Consider the following 18958-nt stretch of genomic DNA (forward strand, 5'->3'; position numbering starts at 1 on the left):
TTGGTGTCCTTTGGTCCCACATAACTCACAATCCGACGAAACTGCGACTACAGTATTCGGGTTTATGCATATATGCTCGACCTTAAGGACTAATGCGTCCATTTTAGCTTGCATCATGTCTATAGAGTTTAGTTCATGCACTCCTCCTTGGGCTTCCTTCTTCTCAATTGTCGCTCGTTCGACTCCCCATGATTGATGGTTTTGAGCCATATCTTCGATGAGGGCACTAGCTTCAGGATAAGGTTTGTTCATCAGAGCACCGCCTGCGGCAGCGTCGATGGTCATCTTTGTGTTGTAATGAAGTCTATTATAGAAGGTTTGAATGATTAACCAATTTTCTAAACCATGATGTGGGCATGCTCGTAACAACTCTTTATATCTCTCCCAAGCTTCGAACAACGATTCTCCTTGGTTTTGGGTAAATCTGGTTATATGGTTTCGAAGAACGGCGGTTTTACTTGGTGGAAAATATCTAGCAAGGAATACTCTTCTATGGTTATCCCAAGTCGTAATGGAATTGGGTGGAAGGGAATCTAACCATGATAGGGCTTTATCTCTGAGGGAAAAAGGAAATAATCTTAAACGTATTGCCTCAGGAGAAGCTCCATTGGTTTTAAAAGTGTCTGCTAATTGAAGAAATATTTTTAAATGTTGGTTTGGGTTCTCAGTAGCGAGACCTGCGAATTGTCTCTGTTGCACTAGTTGCAATAGGGATGGTTTAAGTTCAAAATTATTGGCTGGGATGGTTGGGTTTACTATACTAGAACTAGGTTCTTCATTTGATGGTTGAGCGAAATCTTTAAGAGGTCTTTGGTTTTGATCTTCGGCCATAGCTGTCTTAATTCTATGAAAGAATAAACGTGCGCGAGCGTAACGTTCAGGTTCCGCCAGAGGGTATACTAAGCTTAAAATTCTGGTGCTGCGAGTTCTTCGCATTGACCGGCGGGAAATAGCCTAAGTCTAAACGATATAACAACAGGAAAATGAAATTTGACGAAATTGGTCCCCGGCAACGGCGCCAAAAACTTGATGCGGTGTTTCGCAAGTATACGAACGCGTTAGAATAATATAAAAGATTGTCGAATCCACAGAGACCAAGTGTCAATCTATCGTTATCTATTGTTATGGTGTTTATCAAAGGCAATCAAAACAGTTGTTTTTTGGGGTGTGCAATGTAAAGTAAAGTATTGAAATAAATTTAATTAATAAAGACAGGGTCGAATGTAATTCACGTAATCAATTAATAATCCAAGTACTTGCTAATAGAGCTACTTATGGGCAATGTTTCCTACTTTGAAAAGAACTAATTTAACAGGAACTGTCGCTTTCCCATATTCAGAACCGAGTTGTACTCCCTAATCAAACCCTCTTATTGTCACTTATAAAAAGGCGCGCATCGCGTTAGAGTAGTAAACCTATTTTTAAGAAATATAGTATCTTGACTAAGTTGAAAAGTATTATAACCTGGATTTCTTAACCAAAAGAGGTTCTTACGAACCAGACTCTAAACTTATAAACGCGTCCGAAAATAGTTTTAAAATCTCTTTTCTTCTTAATGTAAAAATCTCCAAATGAACTAAACAAAGCGCTTTAGCTGTATTTGAAATAGTTAAAAACAATTAAGTTTAAAAAGACGTTGGACGGCTTTCGATCTTACCCAACGGAATTGAAGTGCGGGAAAGCTTAAGTTGAAAGTTAAAATAGCCCTTAAGTGTTTCTTCGAACAATTGTACGGATTATCGGTTCAATTACGATTCTTACATTCTAACCTTATAGATTTAGTTAGACATGGTAAAGTAAAAGTGCATTAATTTAAATAAAAGTAGTGCGAATGCGGAAAGTAAATAAAAGAAGTGCGAGTGCGAGAAATAAATAAAAGTAGTGCGAGTGCGGAAAATAAATAATTTAAAGCGAGTGCGAGGAAATAAATAATTTAAAGCGAGTGCGAGGAAATAAATAAGGTAAAGCGAGTGCGAGGAAATAAATAAAGTAAAGCGAGTGCGGGAAAATAAATAAAGTAAAGCGAGTGCGAGGAAATAAATAAAGTAAAGCGAGTGTGGGAAATAAATAAAGTAAAGCGAGTGCGGGAAAATAAATAAGACAAAGACAAGTATTAAAAACCTGCTCCAATCGGAGGGTTGAATAAATTGCAAAGCAGAAATGAAAATGGAGGCAGGATTAACTTCCTTCCAAAGTGCTCCAAACTCGATTACAGACTCTATCACAGACTCGATTACACAATTGTGGTAACACTCCAATGCGAAGCGGTTACCACTTTATAATACTGAATATATGCCTAAGTGAAACAAAGTTGCTTTGAGTTTGCCTCTGCTCTGAGTTTGGATGATTATAAAAGTGATTTCGAGTTTCTATTTATAAGCAAGTAAAAAGATGGAAATGACAAGGATGCCCTTCAACTTGAAAATGGGAGGGAAAAACTTTCCTCTTGTGGCACCCGCCACAAGGCCATGTCGCCCGCCACAAGCACAAAATGAGGCGCCTTAGTGGAAGTAGTGGGGAACATGGAAGTTGAGGGAATTTGAGCTTGGACACGTCATGGTTGGGTCTATGGCGCCAGCCATGGGGTAGGCCACAAGTACAAAATGCTTAATTTTAGGGTTTTTGGCTCTTTTTCGCTCCTTTTCTCGATCGGGCCTCCGATTAAAGTAAAAACCTAAAAACAAAGGAAAACATAGCAATAACACAACAAAATGATAATAAAACAACTAGAATGCATGTGAAATCGGAGTCGAAAATACGGTAAATTTCAGTGTTATCACAAATGCAAATGCAATGTTATAATGCCATGAGGGATCTTAGGGTCAAAATTGGGGTCTTACAGATGCCCCTATTTAAGGTCATTCTACCCGAAAAAGTGAAGGTTAAAATCTTCGTCTCGACGAGGTAGAATGGGCTTAAATAATAACAAAGAGACGAATTTTGGTCCCTAAGAGACCTCATGATGCAAATGTATGTATGCAAAAGGTAACACTCTGTGGGGATATGTGTCCACAAAGGAAAAAATAAATCAGGAGAAACTGAAAATCCATAGGAGTAATACACTCATAACTGGAACAGAGACTCTAGGGACTTTACTGGGGAGTAAAGGGATAAAAATGCGTGGGCAGGTCACGACTTGAAACTTGCTAAGAGACACGAAGGAATTCCATGAAAATAAATCAATGGAAAGACTCGGGCTGACACAACAATGCATGTATTGGGGAATATGCCAATACAGCAAAGCTATCCATAAAGGATACTTCAGATAAAAATCCGGACTCATGATGGGGAGAATCCACTAGGGGATTCAGGCTGGGAACATCCACAAAGGACTCAGCTGAGGAAACAACAAATGAGGTATTACCGGTTACTGGGTAATAAGCTCAAAGAGACATGCGATCAAATCACCGGTATAAGGGTGAGAGAATAACAAGCTCTGGGAGAATTAATATCTAAGACCGGTATAAGGGTGAGAGATATCAATCGTCCAAAACATCTGAGGAAGACCTAAAAAGGTATACTTTGACTCCAGAAAATCTGACTCCACAGGGGACAAAAGTCATAACAGGGAGCAGAAAGGAAGGAACACCGGGGATACCGGTTATTAGGCATATAATAGGTGACCAACCAGGGCGTGAATTGGGGAATATTTCCAAAACACTCATCATCCAAAAGGAGGGCTGAAGAAGAAAACTCGATTACAGGATGGGCATCCGATTTCATAAGGAAATACGAATCTTACTCGACTGGGGAAGAAAAAGACTTCGACTGAAGAGCGCATGAGATATATTATCTATTACCGTCAGAACATAGATAACATACTCGCATGAAAGATTATCCACAACCGGTTACTGGGTTAATAAAGGATAAATTGACCAAAAAGAAAGGACATCTTGATACTGAATACTAGGTACCAAAATGATGACCAAACAAAAGGGGAGAAACAAACATTACCAACAAAAGGTAAATGAGAGATGACTCGCTAGGGATACATTGGCAAAACTAATGATCCGGGAGATATATCACCGGTTACTGGGAGATATACTCAATAATGAAGGAATATAAATACCGAATATTGGATAAAGATAACCAACAAATAGGGGATTACATCTACCGGTTACTGGGTAGAAAACCACAGAAGAGAGTAACCGTCATCGGTTATGATGAAGAAAATCAAGGGTTAACTCTGCAAGGGGATAAAGTGGGGTTTACAACTACCGGTTACTGGGTAGTAAACCACAGAAATAGGACTTATAACTACCGGTTACTGGGTAGAAGGCCAAAAAACTCCGTCGGGGAAAATATGGACAATTACTAGTTATTGAGTAATCATTCATCTTAATTACGGCGAAGCTACAGGGAAAATAGCAAGAGTAGTCAATCTAGGAACAAACTAGAGAGACACAACGAAACAAGACTCAACCCAATGAGGATATAACTCAGGGGAGTAATGTAAAAACAAAAATTGTTCTACAATAGATTCCAGGATTTTGATGATAACAAAGGATGAAACCAAAAGTGGCACTCTAACGAAATATCTCTAAGTGTGTAGGACTCTGAACAAGAACAAAGGAATCTGATCGCTTTATCAGATACAGAATCGAATCAGATACAAAGTACCAGAAGATCAGAAGCATCTGAAGAAGAAGCGTGCTCTAGAAGCTCTGACTCTAAACACAACAGCATAGCAGAATACCAGAAGATCTAAACTTCCTCTGGAATCAACGCTGATGATCTAAAAGACCAGGACTATCAGAAGCGCTGATGTAACTCCAACACAATCTCAGATTAACAGAGTTAACGCAAATTCTGACGAAGGATCTCTTAGACGTTGGTTGTAATAATCTTTCAAGATTAGTGGATTAAGTCCTTTTTGAAGGCGAAATCACCTTGGCTGGGTGGACTAGAGTAGCTTTGTGTTTAAAGCGAACCAGTATAAAATCCTGTGTGTTCTTATTACTGCAAAAGAGCTTATTTTCCAAAATAATTCAAACCCCCTTTCTTGTTTTTCTCACCTTCAATTGGTATCAGAGCTTCGGCTCTGTTATTGATTTTCTAATGAAACACTTAACGATGTAGAGAGATCCAGAACGAGAAAAACTATGGCCCACACAAATGAAAGAGACAGTTACAATGCTAAGCCTCCTGTCTTTGATGGAAAGAAATTCGATTACTGGAAAGATAGAATTGAAAGTTTCTTTCTAGGCTATGACGCTGATCTCTGGGACATTGTCACAGATGGATACAAACCTCCTGTAACAGATGCTGGAGTTGAAGTTCCCAGAAGTAAGATGTCAGATGATCAGAAGCGAGAATTCAAGAATCATCACAAAGCTAGAATGATACTTCTCAATGCCATATCTTACAACGAGTATGAAAAAATCACCAACAGGGAAACAGCTAAAGACATACTCGACTCCCTGTGGATGACTCATGAAGGAAACTCTCAGGTCAAAGAAACAAAGGCTCTGGCTCTAATCCAGAAATAAGAAGCCTTCAAAATGGAGGATGAAGAAGCTATAGAGGTAATGTTCTCTAGATTCAAAACTCTTATTGCAGGTCTCAAAGTGCTAGACAAAGGATATACAACTGCAGACCATGTTAAAAAGATAGTCAGAAGCTTGCCAAAGAAGTGGAGACCCATGGTCACTGCCTTAAAGCTTTCAAAGGATCTGAATAACATAAGTCTTAAAGAGCTTGTCAGTTCACTCAGAAGTCATGAGATAGAACTGGAGGAAGATGAGCCTCAGAAGAAGAACAAGTATGTAGCATTAAAGTCCAGATCTGAAAAGCGCAAGTCTGACAGGAACAAAGCCTTTCAGGCCGAAACAGAAGATGCTAATGACTCTGAACAGGAAGATTCTGATGATGAAGAAGAATTGTCCCTCCTAACCAGAAGAGTTAAACAACTCTGGAAAAAGAGGAACAATAACTTCAGGAGACCAAGACCCAGAGGGGATCGATCAGAATCAACCTCAAAAGGTAAAACTAACAAAGATGTTACCTGTTATGAATGTAAAGAAACAGGTCACTACAGAAATGAATGTCCCAAATTAAAGAAAGATAGTTCCAGAAAAGAGAGCTACAAGAAAAATTCCCTCAGAACCAAGAAGGGATTGATGGCTACCTGGGATGATCGTGAATCTGACTCATCAGAATTTGACTCTGATGAACAGGCCAATGTGGCGTTCATGGCTACCACATCCAGGAACACTTCAGATGAAGAATCTGAATCAGAAGAGGTATTTTCTGAACTCTCTCGATTTGACCTAGAATCATGTTTGTCTGAAACTCTTAGCTCATATCAGAAACTAAAACAAAAATTTAAAGCAATAAAAGGCTGTCTTGAAGAAAAATTTGAAGAATGTGGCAAACTTGAGACAACAATTCTAGAACTAAAAGATGAAAACAAAGTTTTGACATCACTAAGAGATGCAGCAAAGAAAAATTGTTTAAAACTGGAAGAAGCGTTATCTCAAGCTCCACAGACATCAAACACGATAATTTATAAATACGAAAAAGCCTTTCAAAAGTTTCTGACAAATGGGATAGGAAGGAGTGTAATGGCATCCATGATCTATGGAGTCAGTCAGAACAATAGAAAAGGAATTAGGTATGATTCTAAGGAAGATAAAACTTCTACTAGTGACCAACCTAAATCCCCATTTTCATATCACTACACACACACACTCAAGAGCAAAAATTTGATAATGCTAGAAAACCCAAAGTGATAAGAAACTCAGGGAAAACTAATCATAAAGGACCCAAGAGACTCTGGGTACCAAAAGATAAGATTGTTTATGTTGCAGATATCTTATGCAACAAAGTTCAAACACCAGTCATGGTACCTGGACTCTGGATGCTCGTGACACATGACAGGAAGAAAGTCTATGTTCCAAAGCCTGGAACTTAAAGATGCTGGATTCGTAGGCTTCGGAGGAGATCAGAAAGGAAGGATCAGAGGCTCCGGAACTATTGGTAATGGTACTCTTCCCTCTATATCTGATGTCCTTTACGTAGAAGGATTAATGCATAACCTGTTATCCATAAGTCAATTAAGTGATAACGGTTATGATGTAATCTTTAATCAAAAAACATGTAAAGCCATAAATCAAAATAATGGTTATGTCCTATTCACAGGCAAGAGGAAAAACAATATTTATAAAATAAATCTTTCTCATTTAAAAGAACAAAATGTGAAGTGTCTGATGTCCGTTCACGAAGAGCAATGGGTATGGCATAGACGCTTGGGCCACATTAGCATGAGGAAATTATCCCAGCTAAATAAACTCGAGTTAGTCAGAGGCCTACCCAAACTGAAGTTCTCTTCAGATGCTCTATGAGAAGCATGTCAAAAAGGAAAATTCTCAAAAACATCTTTCAAAAAGAAAACTATTGTTACTACCTCTAAGCCTCTAGAACTTCTTCACATTGACTTATTTGGTCCTGTGAAAACAGCATCAGTCAATGGAAAGAAGTACGGACTAGTCATTGTTGATGATTTCAGTCGCTGGACATGGGTGAAATTCCTAAAGCACAAGAGTGAGTCTCACTCTGTATTCACTAGCTTCTGTTCCAAAGTGCAAAAAGAATTTGACTCTAAAATTGTAAGAGTCATAAGTGATCATGGTGGGGAATTTGAAAACAAATCTTTTGAGGAATTATTTGACTCTAATGGAATATCCCATGATTTATCCTGCCCTAGAACTCCACAACAAAATGGAGTTGTAGAGAGGAAGAATAGGACACTCCAAGAGATGGCCAGAACTATTATCAATGAAACTAATGTGGCTAAGCACTTTTGGGCCGAAGCTGTAAATACAACATGCTATATTCAGAATAGAATCTCCATTAGACCTATTCTGGAAAAGACTCCCTATGAACTGTGTAAAGGAAGAAAACCAAACATTTCATATTTTCATCCTTTTGGATGTTCTGCTTTATTTTAAACACTAAAGAACATCTGAACAAGTTTGATTCCAAAGCACAAAAAGGTATTATGTTAGGATACTCAGAACGCTCTAAAGGCTACAGAGTATTCAATACAGAAACCAAAATTATGGAAGAATCAATTCATGTCAGATTTGACGATAAGCTTGACCCTGAAAAGTCAAAGCTAGTTGAAAACTTTGCAGATTTGGAAATCACTCTTGCAGGATCTGACAAAGCTCCAGAAGCAACTGCCATTCAAACTCCTGAAGAAATTAACTCCCCATTAATCCCAAAGAAAGCTAAAAGTCGCCTCAACATATCTGAAGAGTTGATTCTGGGTAACAAGGACGAACCTGTCAGAACCAGGTCTACCTTCAAGACCTCTGAAGAAATCCTCTGGGACTAGTATCTCTGATTGAGCCTACGTCCTGTGATGAGGCACTTCAAGATAACGACTGGGTTCTAGCCATGCAAGAAGAACTAGATCAATTCACAACGAACGATGTCTGGGATCTTTTTCCTAAACCCAGAGGCACTCACGTTATCGGAACCAGATGGGTATTCATAAACAAGTTGAATGAGAAAGGAGAAGTCGTCAGAAACAAAGCTCGACTGGTAGCTCAAGGTTACAGTCAACAAGAAGGTATTGACTACAATGAAACCTTTGCTCCAGTTGCCAGGTTAGAATCTATTCGTATTCTTGTATCATTCGCTATAAATCATTCTATCAAATTGTATCAAATGGATGTCAAGAGCGCATTCCTTAATGGTTATATATCAGAAGAAGTGTATGTCAACCAACCTCCAGGTTTTGAAAATCTAAATCATCTAGAACATGTTTTTAAACTTAAAAAATCCTTATATGGACTTAAACAAGCTCCCAGAGCTTGGTATGAATGATTAAGTAATTTTCTTCTAGAACATAATTTTATCAGAGGGAAAGTTGACTCCACACTCTTCTGTAAAAACCTTAACAATGATCTCATGATATGCCAGATATACGTTGATGATATCATTTTTGGTTCATCTAACGCCTCTGTTTGTCAAGAATTCTCTGAGTTAATGCAGGCAGAATTTGAAATGAGCTTAATGCAAGAACTAAAGTTCTTTCTAGGAATTCAAATTAACCAAACTTCAGAAGTCACGTACGTTCATCAAAGCAAATACATAAAAGACGTTCTGAAGAAATTTGACATGGCTGAATGCAACTCTGCAAAGACTCCCATGCATCCAACATGCATTCTTGAAAAGGAAGAAGTCAGTAAAAAGGTTTGTCAGAAGCTCTATCGTGGTATGATAGGCTCCCTTCTCTATCTGACTGCTACTCGATCTGATATTCTCTTTAGTGTTTGTCTCTGTGCCAGATTTCAATCAGATCCTAGAGAAACTCACTTAACAGCAGTTAAGAGAATTCTCAAATATCTGAAAGGAACTCCTAACCTGGGCCTGATCTATGAGAAAACATCAGAGTATAGACTTTCTGGTTATTGTGATGCAGATTACGCAGGAGACAGATTGGAACGAAAAAGCACATCTGGAAATTGTTAGCTCTTGGGAAACAATCTGATATCCTGCGCCAGCAAAAGACAATCAACTATCGCCCTGTCCACGACAAAAGCAGAATACATCTCAGCATATTTGTGCACTACTCAGATGCTCTGTATGAAGAATCAGTTAGAAGATCTGCAAATCTTCGAGAGTAACATTCCTATCTTTTGTGATAATACTGTTGCCATTTGTTTAAGTAAGAATCCCATTTTGCACTCCAGAGCTAAGCACATCGAAATAAAACATCATTTTATTAGAGACTATGTTTAGAAAGGGATAGTAACATTGAAGTTCATTGATACAGATCATCAATGGGCAGATATCTTTACTAAACCCTTAGCTGAAGATAGATTCCTCTTTATCTTAGAAAATCTGAACATTCAAAACTGCCCTGATTAAAATGTGCCTCTGAGGTTGTTAAATGAGACTCTGACATAAACAAATGGACGCTGCCTCTAACTTTGATACTTCTACCTAGTTAGAAGTCATCTAAGTTAGAAATCTCCAGGAACCAATCCTTTGGTATTCCTGAAGATTAGATAAATCAAAACACGTGGAGTGCCTTACGTCTGACCTTGGAACTTCTAGACAGCTGTCCAGCAGTAATCAAGGAACAGCCTCTTGAGATCTCCTCGAGCAGTGTGCTGACTGTTGGGATTAGACATCATTTATGAGCTATAATCATTTCTCCCTCTAAACGTGCTAACTTGGTTTTTGTGCTAAAACTCTGATTTGTGTGTCGTTTTACATGCGCCCTAATTTGGGTATTTAAACACTCATTTCCCACTTTGCACACATTTCACTCTCACTCACTCTTTAAACCTCAGTTCTCTCAAGGCATTTCTACAAGCAGTTCTTCATCTTCATCTCAGTTCTTCATCAACATCATGGATGCTCAACAACAAGCTGTGTTCAACTACTCTCAGCAAATGGGTTCAAGCGATCAAGTTCAAAGCACCAGCAACCCTACTCCAACAGTCACAGGCATAGTTACAACACCAATCTACAAGGAGCCTCACATTCTCGATCGTGAGCCCCATTTTCATCTTGCAACGCCTTTTGACAAACTTGAAGTTTTATGTGAATCCTTGGTGGATTTTGATAATATGAAAAGAAATGGCGTAGACCTCACTGAAGAAATTCACAAACAAGGTTGGGGAAACTACTTTAAACGTCTCTATGGTCCAGTTTACCCAAATCTTGTGAAGGAATTCTGGAGATTTGCAGACGCTGACGATCACTTCATTGTCTCCTATGTTCTGGGAGTAAAGATTGTGATAACTGAAAAGGCTATTGCTGCACTTCTGGGTATGGAAAAGGATGGCGGCAGAAGAATCTACAACATCAAACCCAGGGAAAAATACATATCTCAAGAAATCAACCCAACAATCTTCAAACAAAACGCAGAAGGCAACCCCTCAAAGAACAAGGAACTACTTCAGAACCTCCGGGTTTGGCTGAAGATCATTCTGGGTACAATTCATCATCGCCCAGCGTCAAACTCCTCAGATTACATCAACACAGACCAGAAATGCATTTTGTACTGCATTCACAAGGGTCTGAAGCTATGTCTTCCAACACTTCTGTTCAAGTACCTAAGAGACTCTGTGCGGGATACCAGAAACCACATGAAGCCCAAAACCTACATCCCTCTAGGAAGGTTAATCTCCGACTTTCTAATTGAAAGTCAGATGATGGATCATCTGTTAAAGCACAGACTCATGGAGGACGTGGCAATCGACGTTGGAAAACCCATAAACGCCAAGAATCTGAAGAGCATGGGGATTCTGGAGAAGGTCAACGTTAGACCTACTCTGGACACTTCTTGGGATGCATTAAAAGATCAGAGGAAAATCCCCAATGGTCTATATCTATTCTCAAAGGAAGAGCCCCGAGAGGTAATTCTCCATTATCTACAAGGGCTGAAGGATGAAGGAATAGATATCTCTGATTTCCACTTAAAGGATCTACCAGATACTGCTCCCAACTTCATGAGACATAAAAGAGGTCCCTCTGAGAAGACATCACAGGCGAAGAAAGCAAAGCTAGGAGAATCCTCTGGATCAAGACCTCCAGCACCTTTGCATGAGTCTTTTGGTAAGTCTGTCTCTCCTGCTCTCTCTGCACAAACACAGCAACTTGCTTCTTCTATTCCTCTACCAACACCTCTATACACTCCATCTGAAACCCCTCCTTCAACCACCAGAACAACTCAACCACTCCCAAAATTCAACCTTACCTCTACCTCCTTACCCCTATCTGAAGCTGAAAGGCTAAATGAAACAACCTCTTCTTCCTCTCCCCCAGAATCACCTCCTTACTTTGTCATCTCATCTGACACAGAACTCTCTGACCCCTCTTCTCCCACTCTAGCCCAACTTCAGACTCAGAACCTTGCCTCACAACAACCACAACAACCTCCACCTGAACCTGAAGTAACCTTACCACCCACAGAACAACCAAACATCACTCCATCTGACGATCAACCCTCTGACCCCAACACCTCTGACATTACCCCTCCAAACACTTCCGCTGAACCTCAAATTCTCAACCTAAGCCCTCCCACTTCTTCACCTCTACCATCTGAACCAGAACACTCCCTGCCAACCCTAGAGGAAGCAATTATGCTGTTTGCAGGAGCATCAATTGAAAAGGTTAAGTCTCTGACCATCAACTCTGGCATCAGTAATGATCCTTCCTCTATTAGGACACACTGGAACCGAGTTATTGGCTGGATGACCTCTGAGGCCTTCAAGCTGAAGAACATCTCTGAGCAAGTCAGAAACGACTTTATCAGAGACGCTGAGGCAAGACTATAGGAGCGCTTAGCAAGAGAAGTTAAGGATAAGGCCAGAAGGGAAGCAGAAGAAAGAGCAAGACAAGAAGAAATTCAAAGGGTTAAGCAAGCTGAAGCCAAAGCTCTAGTTGCTGCTGTTGCTGCTGAAGCTGAAGCAAAAGCTGCTGCTGAAGCTGAAGCTAAAGCCGTTGCTGACGCTGAAGCTCTCCCTCTGGTTCTCAAGACCCTTGAGGAGCTTCAGAAAGAGCAGAAGGAAGTCCGAGCCAGATTGGATCAACAGGACACAGTCAACGCCAACATCCAGAATCTGCTGACCCAACTGCTTCAGAGGATGCCTCCTCCTCCCAACTCCTAGGCACCTAGGATTTTTTTTGCTTGTTGCCTTGTGTTTTGTCTCTGATGTTTTTGCTCTTATCTGGATATATACATTATTTCTTCCTGCTTATTATTTTTTTACTAAGTCTTTTTGATCCTGACAAAAAGGGGGAGAAATCAAACAGCTCTGATGAAAAATTATCTAATTCCTTCAGTACTCTACAAACATACTATTCAATAAAAATCTATCTAACAATCTTTGTCTTAGAAAGTTGCAGAAGGGTATCTAGAAACATCATTGCTTGGAAGCTCTGGTAAGAACTTCTGAACTCCCTAGCGTATCTCAGGGGGAGCTCACTTCTATCTGATTTGATAAATTCTTATATCTGAATGTTTCATCTATTATTTAAGGTTGTTTTGTCATCATCAAAAAGGGGGAGATTGTAAAAACAAAAATTGTTCTACAACAGATTCCAGGATTTTGATGATAACAAAGGATGAAACCAAAAGTGGCACTCTAACGAAATATCTCTAAGTGTGCAGGACTCTGAACAAGAACAAAGGAATCTGATCGCTTTATCAGATACAGAATCGAATCAGATACAAAGTACCAGAAGATCAAAAGCATCTGAAGAAGAAGCACGCTCTAGAAGCTCTGACTCTAAACACAACAGCATAGCAGAATACCAGAAGATCTAAACTTCCTCTGGAATCAACGCTGATGATCTAAAAGACCAGGACTATCAGAAGCTCTGATGTAACTCCAACACAATCTCAGATTAACTGAGTTAACGCAAATTCTGACGAAGGATCTCCTAATCCAGAAAGAGTAACGGCAACTACAACTTCAATTGGAAAGAAAATATTTGGAAAGAAGTTATTCAGGGAGACAAATTGGTTATGGCAAGAAACACATAAGTAATGGCATTAAACTCTCATCAAAGTCAAATATTCTGCCATCACTACAACGGTCCTTTCACCACTATATAAAGGACGGTATACTTCATTGAGAGACACACCTGAACCCACAGAAAAACTCCACTCTCTCTCTTAGTCTTTCATGAGCTGTTGCTCATACGTGAAATCACTTACTTGCTCTATTTGTTGTAATACTTACTTTATATTAGAAGCACTTTAAATTACAATTTTCTATTGCTAAATTGATTTTGTTCCTCAAGTGACTCTGCGTAGTCTGTATACTTGGGAGGATTAAGAGATCTTTCTCTTAGACGTTGGTTGTAATAATCTTTCAAGATTAGTGGATTAAGTCGTTTTTGAAGGCGAAATCACCTTGGCCGGGTGGACTGGAGTAGCTTTGTGTTATAAGCGAACCAATATAAAATCCTGTGTGTTCTTATTACTGCAAAAGCGCTTATTTTCCAAAACAATTCAAACCCCCTTTCTTGTTTTTCTCACCTTCAAGTAATTCCATCCCATAACATATTTAGGGAGGAAACTAAAATAATAATCATCCCTAAGGACATAACTCAGTGGGGAATATGGAAGAAAGGGTAGACGCTTTCTGCCTATGGGGTTGACTCTATGTGGAGAGATCAGACACAAACATCCGCTTGGGGAAATATATATCACTAAATAGCAGTAGATGACAAACAAAGATATATGGCAAATAATGCAACATGATAATCTGAATGCTATAATTATGCATGTATATGCGTGATTTATGTATGATGAATCCTGACAAACTGACGCATCTAACATAAACAGGTCTGAGAATCGAAAATGGACAATCATCCGGTACTATATCTCAAACGAGAAAGCCAGGCCCAATTAGAGCACATCCAAATTATTGATAATTCCACTCATGCAGGGGATTTCCTATTCACTCTGTGGGAGAAAATCAATGAGGGAAGACCAACTTCTTCGAAAAGATAGGATATCAATTTATCAATTTATAAGGGATTTTAGGTCTATCCAACCCAGGGATGACAACCATATAATTGATAACACAAATGCTAAACTCAACCTTACTGAGGAGTTAGAAGATTAAGGCCAAACTCCAAACTCTCTGGGGATTGCTAGAGACATACTCCTCCCAACAAAATGGGGATCAAGGCTCCAGACTCTCTGGGGAATTGGCGATGCATGCCCATCTTCCTTTTGGAGATCATATTATCCTTAGGAGAGCACTGAAGATGTCCCAATTATCCCTTTTTCTCATTGTGAATGTTCACTTTGTTTAAAAATAGTTTATAAAACTTTATTTAAAACAATGATATTTTATAAATTAAAAACATGAAAATATTTGTTGAATAGAAACAAATAAGAGTGCAAAGAATTGGATAAAGGCTCAAATTTATTTGATGGAATGGTAGTCTGCAAATGGCAAGACTCCATGGATCTTTACAAATTTGAAATTGGTGATATATATTGGAAAAAGGCTACATTGAACATAATGACCATTTCTCCACCAACTCTAAATCCTATGTATTTGAAGCTTCAGTTGACGATGACTGTGTGAAATTCTTTGACAGACGACGGTTGTAGGGCACAGCCTTGTCAGGATGCAGTTACTTGCCAAATCCCCAATTTTTGCCTAGATTGCCCCAAGGTGGGGTACTCAATCTAGCGGGATATATAATTTTTTTTTCATGTCTCTAAATTTTGCATGGATCGCCCTTTCGGGTTTTCAATCCACCGAGACGCTCATTTTTTCCTAAGCCGCCCTTTCGAGTTTTCAATCCACAGAGACGCTCATTTTTGCCAAATCACCCTTTCAGGTTTTCAACTTAGCGAGCTATTCTGTTTTTTTTTCTTTTAGGAGAAGTATTTCTTGACTGCATCTGAATTCACAGGACGAGTGAATTCCTCCCCATCCATAGTTGTAAGTATCAAAGCACCGCCTGAAAAGGCTCTCTTAACAATATATAGACCTTCATAGTTTGGAGTCCACTTACCCCTGGAATCGGGCGCGAAAGACAAGACTTTCTTGAGCACAAGGTCACCTTCTCGGAACATACGAGGCTTGACCTTCTTATCAAAGGCTTTCTTCATCCTTTGCTGATATAACTGGCCATGACACATGGCAGTCAATCTCTTCTCTTCAATCAAATTCAATTGGTCATAACGACTCTGAACCCATTCAACATCAGTCAACTTGGCTTCCATCAAGACTCTCATTGATGGGATCTCCACCTTTACTGGGAGCACAGCCTCCATGCCATATACAAGGGAGAAAGGAGTTTCCCCTGTTGAAGTGCGGACAGATGTACGATAGCCATGCAAAGTAAACGACAACATCTCATGCCAATATTTGTACGTAACAACCATCTTCTGGATAATCTTCTTGATGTTCTTGTTAGCAGCTTCAACAACCCCATTCATCTTGGGTCTATAAGGAGAAGAATTATGATGCGCAATCTTGAACTCGCTACGCACCTCTTTCATCATCTTGTTGTTCAAGTTAGATCCATTATCAATAATGATCTTGTATGGCACACCGTACCGACATATGAGTTGATTCTTGATGAACTTCACAACCACCTACCTGGTCACGTTTGTATACGATGCCACTTCAACCCACTTGGTGAAGTAATCAATTGCTACGAGAATAAATCTGTGAATTTTGAATGCTTTTGGCTCTATCATCCCAATCATGTCAATTCCCCACATAGAGAAAGGCCATGGTGATGAAATCACATTCAGAAGTGTCGGGGGAATATGAATCTTGTCCGCATAAATCTGACACTTATGACATTTCTTCACGTATTGGCAACAATCATACTCCATTGTCAACCAATAGTAGTCTGCTCTCAACATCTTCCTTGCCATGGCATGTCCACTAGAATGAGTACCAAATGAACCCTCATGGACTTCAGTCATTAACAGGTCTGCTTCGTGTCTATCCACGCATCTGAGCAGAACCATGTCAAAATTCCTCTTATAAAGCACATCGCCATTGAGGTAGAAACTGCCAGATAATCTCCTCAAAGTCTTTCTATCCTTCACAGATGCCCCATGAGGGTAAATCTGACTCTGAAGAAAACACTTAATATCATAATACCATGGCTTATCATCCTTCACTTCTTCTACTGCAAATACATGAGCTGGTCTATCCAAGCGCATCACATTGATATTGGGAACTTCATTCCAGAGTCTCACCATGATCATCGAAGCGAGTGTAGCAAGTGCATCTGTCATCCGATTCTCATCTCGAGGAATATGGTGGAAGTCAACCTCAGTAAAGAACGTTGAAATCCTCCTCGCATAATCTCTATATGGGATGAGTCCAGGATGATTCGTCTCCCATTCACCCTTAATGTGATTAACCACAAGGGCCGAATCACCATAAACATCAAGATGCTTGATCCTAAGATCAATACACTCTTCCAATCCCATAATACATGCCTCATACTCCGCCATATTATTCGTGCATTTGAATGTTAGCCTTGCTGTAAAAGGGAAATGTGTGCCCTGAGGAGTAATAATCACTGCCCCAATACCATTTCCATATTGATTTAGAGTGTCATCAAACACCATGCTCCATCGGGAACCAGGTTCTGGACCTTCATCGAGCGTAGGCTCATCGCAATCTTTCATTTTCAAATATAGAATCTCCTCATCTGGGAAGTCATACTGAACTGACTGATAATCCTCAATTGGTTGATGTGCCAAGTTGTCAGCCGAGATACTACCTTTAATAGCCTTCTAAGCTCGGTACTCAATATCATACTCAGATAACAACATCTGCCAACGAGCAATCCTCCCAGTTAAAGCAGGCTTCTCAAAGATATACTTGATTGGATCCATTTTGGATATCAACCAAGTCGTATGATTCAACGTATACTGGCGTAAGCGCTTAGCAGCCCAAGCCAGAGCACAACATGTTTTTTCCAGCATTGAGTATCGAGACTCACAATCGGTGAACTTCTTACTCAGATAGTAGATGGCATATTCTTTCTTCCTTGATTCGTCTTGCTGACCAAGGACACAACCCATTGAGTCTTCAAGAACTGTCAGATACAAAATCAATGGTCTCCCTTCAATAGGTGGAGACAAAATCGGAGGCTCAGACAGATACTCTATAATACTGTCAAACGCCTTCTGGAAATCCTCGGTCCAATCATGACGCTGATCTTTTTGGAGGAGCTTGAATATTGGCGCACATGTGGCAGTCATGTGGGATATAAATCGGGAAATGTAATTTAAGCGGCCAAGCAAACCTCGAACTTGCTTCTCAGTTTTGGGCGCAGGCATCTCTTGTATTGCTTTGACCTTGGCAGGATCACCTTCAATACCTCTCTCACTGACAATAAAGCCCAATAACTTTCCAGAACGGACTCCAAATGTACACTTGTTAGGACTCAGACGAAGCTTATACTTCCTCAAACGTTGGAAAAGCTTCAACAAGTGCTCAACATGTTCAACTTCCGTTCTTGACTTCGCAATCATATCGTCAACATATACCTCGATCTCTTAGTGCATCATATCGTGAAACAAGGTAGTCATAGCTCATTGATATGTGGCTCCGGCGTTCTTCAAATCGAAGGGCATCACTCGATAACAGAATGTTCCCCAAGGTGTGATGAATGTTGTCTTCTCCATATCCTTGAATTTAGCTGTATTATCTACCAACATATCAATATGTGGTTGAGGAAAATCATCTTTTGGACTAGCTTTATTCAAGTCTCTATAGTCCACACACATTCAGACTTTTCATCTTTCTTAGGCACGGGCTCAATATTGGCCATCCATTGAGGATATGTAGAAGTCACCAGAAAACCCGCATCAATTTGCTTCTGAACTTCCTCTTTAATCTTCACTGCCATATCAGGATGAGTTCTTCTGAGCTTCTGCTTTATAGGCACGCACTCAGGCTTCAAAGGCAGGAAATGTTATACGATTTCAGTATCTAGACCAGGCATGTCTTCATATGACCATGCAAAGACGTCGACGTTTTCTCGTAGCAGCTCAATCAACCCATTCTTAACAGACTCTTCCAGGAGTGCCCCAATCTTCACTTCGTGAACACAATCCTCAGAACCCAAATTGACTATTTCCAGATTCTCAAGATATGGCTGATTGATCTTCTCTTCATGCTCAAGTAGACGGGTAATCTCATCAAGAATCTCTTCAACATCATCTTCTTCGGCCTCAAATACAAGGAACTCAAAGTTGGGAGATGGTGTTGGATCATTATGTTCAATGGGTTTGACCAACCTACATAATGATTTTGGATATAAAGAGATTTTAGAATTCAAATAAGGCAAATCATTATGCAGATGAAAAGATTTGATTTTATTCTTTTTTAAGGTTTTATGTGATCACCAATTTCATGCAAAAAGCAAAAAGTGAAAATAATTGGAAAAATAAACACTAATCATGAATTTATTGAATGAAATATTATTG

General features: G+C 39.6%; 1 non-coding gene across 1 annotated transcript; it reads left to right on the top strand.

Annotated features, from left to right (window-relative positions):
* Window positions 1-340: 340 nt before the first annotated feature.
* On the top strand, window positions 341-447 carry LOC127088900 (small nucleolar RNA R71). The gene has a single exon (XR_007790704.1). It is a non-coding gene; the product is annotated as a small nucleolar RNA R71 (small nucleolar RNA).
* Window positions 448-18958: the final 18511 nt, after the last annotated feature.

The sequence above is a fragment of the Lathyrus oleraceus genome, chromosome 5 (assembly GCF_024323335.1).
Source record: "Lathyrus oleraceus cultivar Zhongwan6 chromosome 5, CAAS_Psat_ZW6_1.0, whole genome shotgun sequence".
Taxonomy (NCBI): domain Eukaryota; kingdom Viridiplantae; phylum Streptophyta; class Magnoliopsida; order Fabales; family Fabaceae; genus Lathyrus; species Lathyrus oleraceus.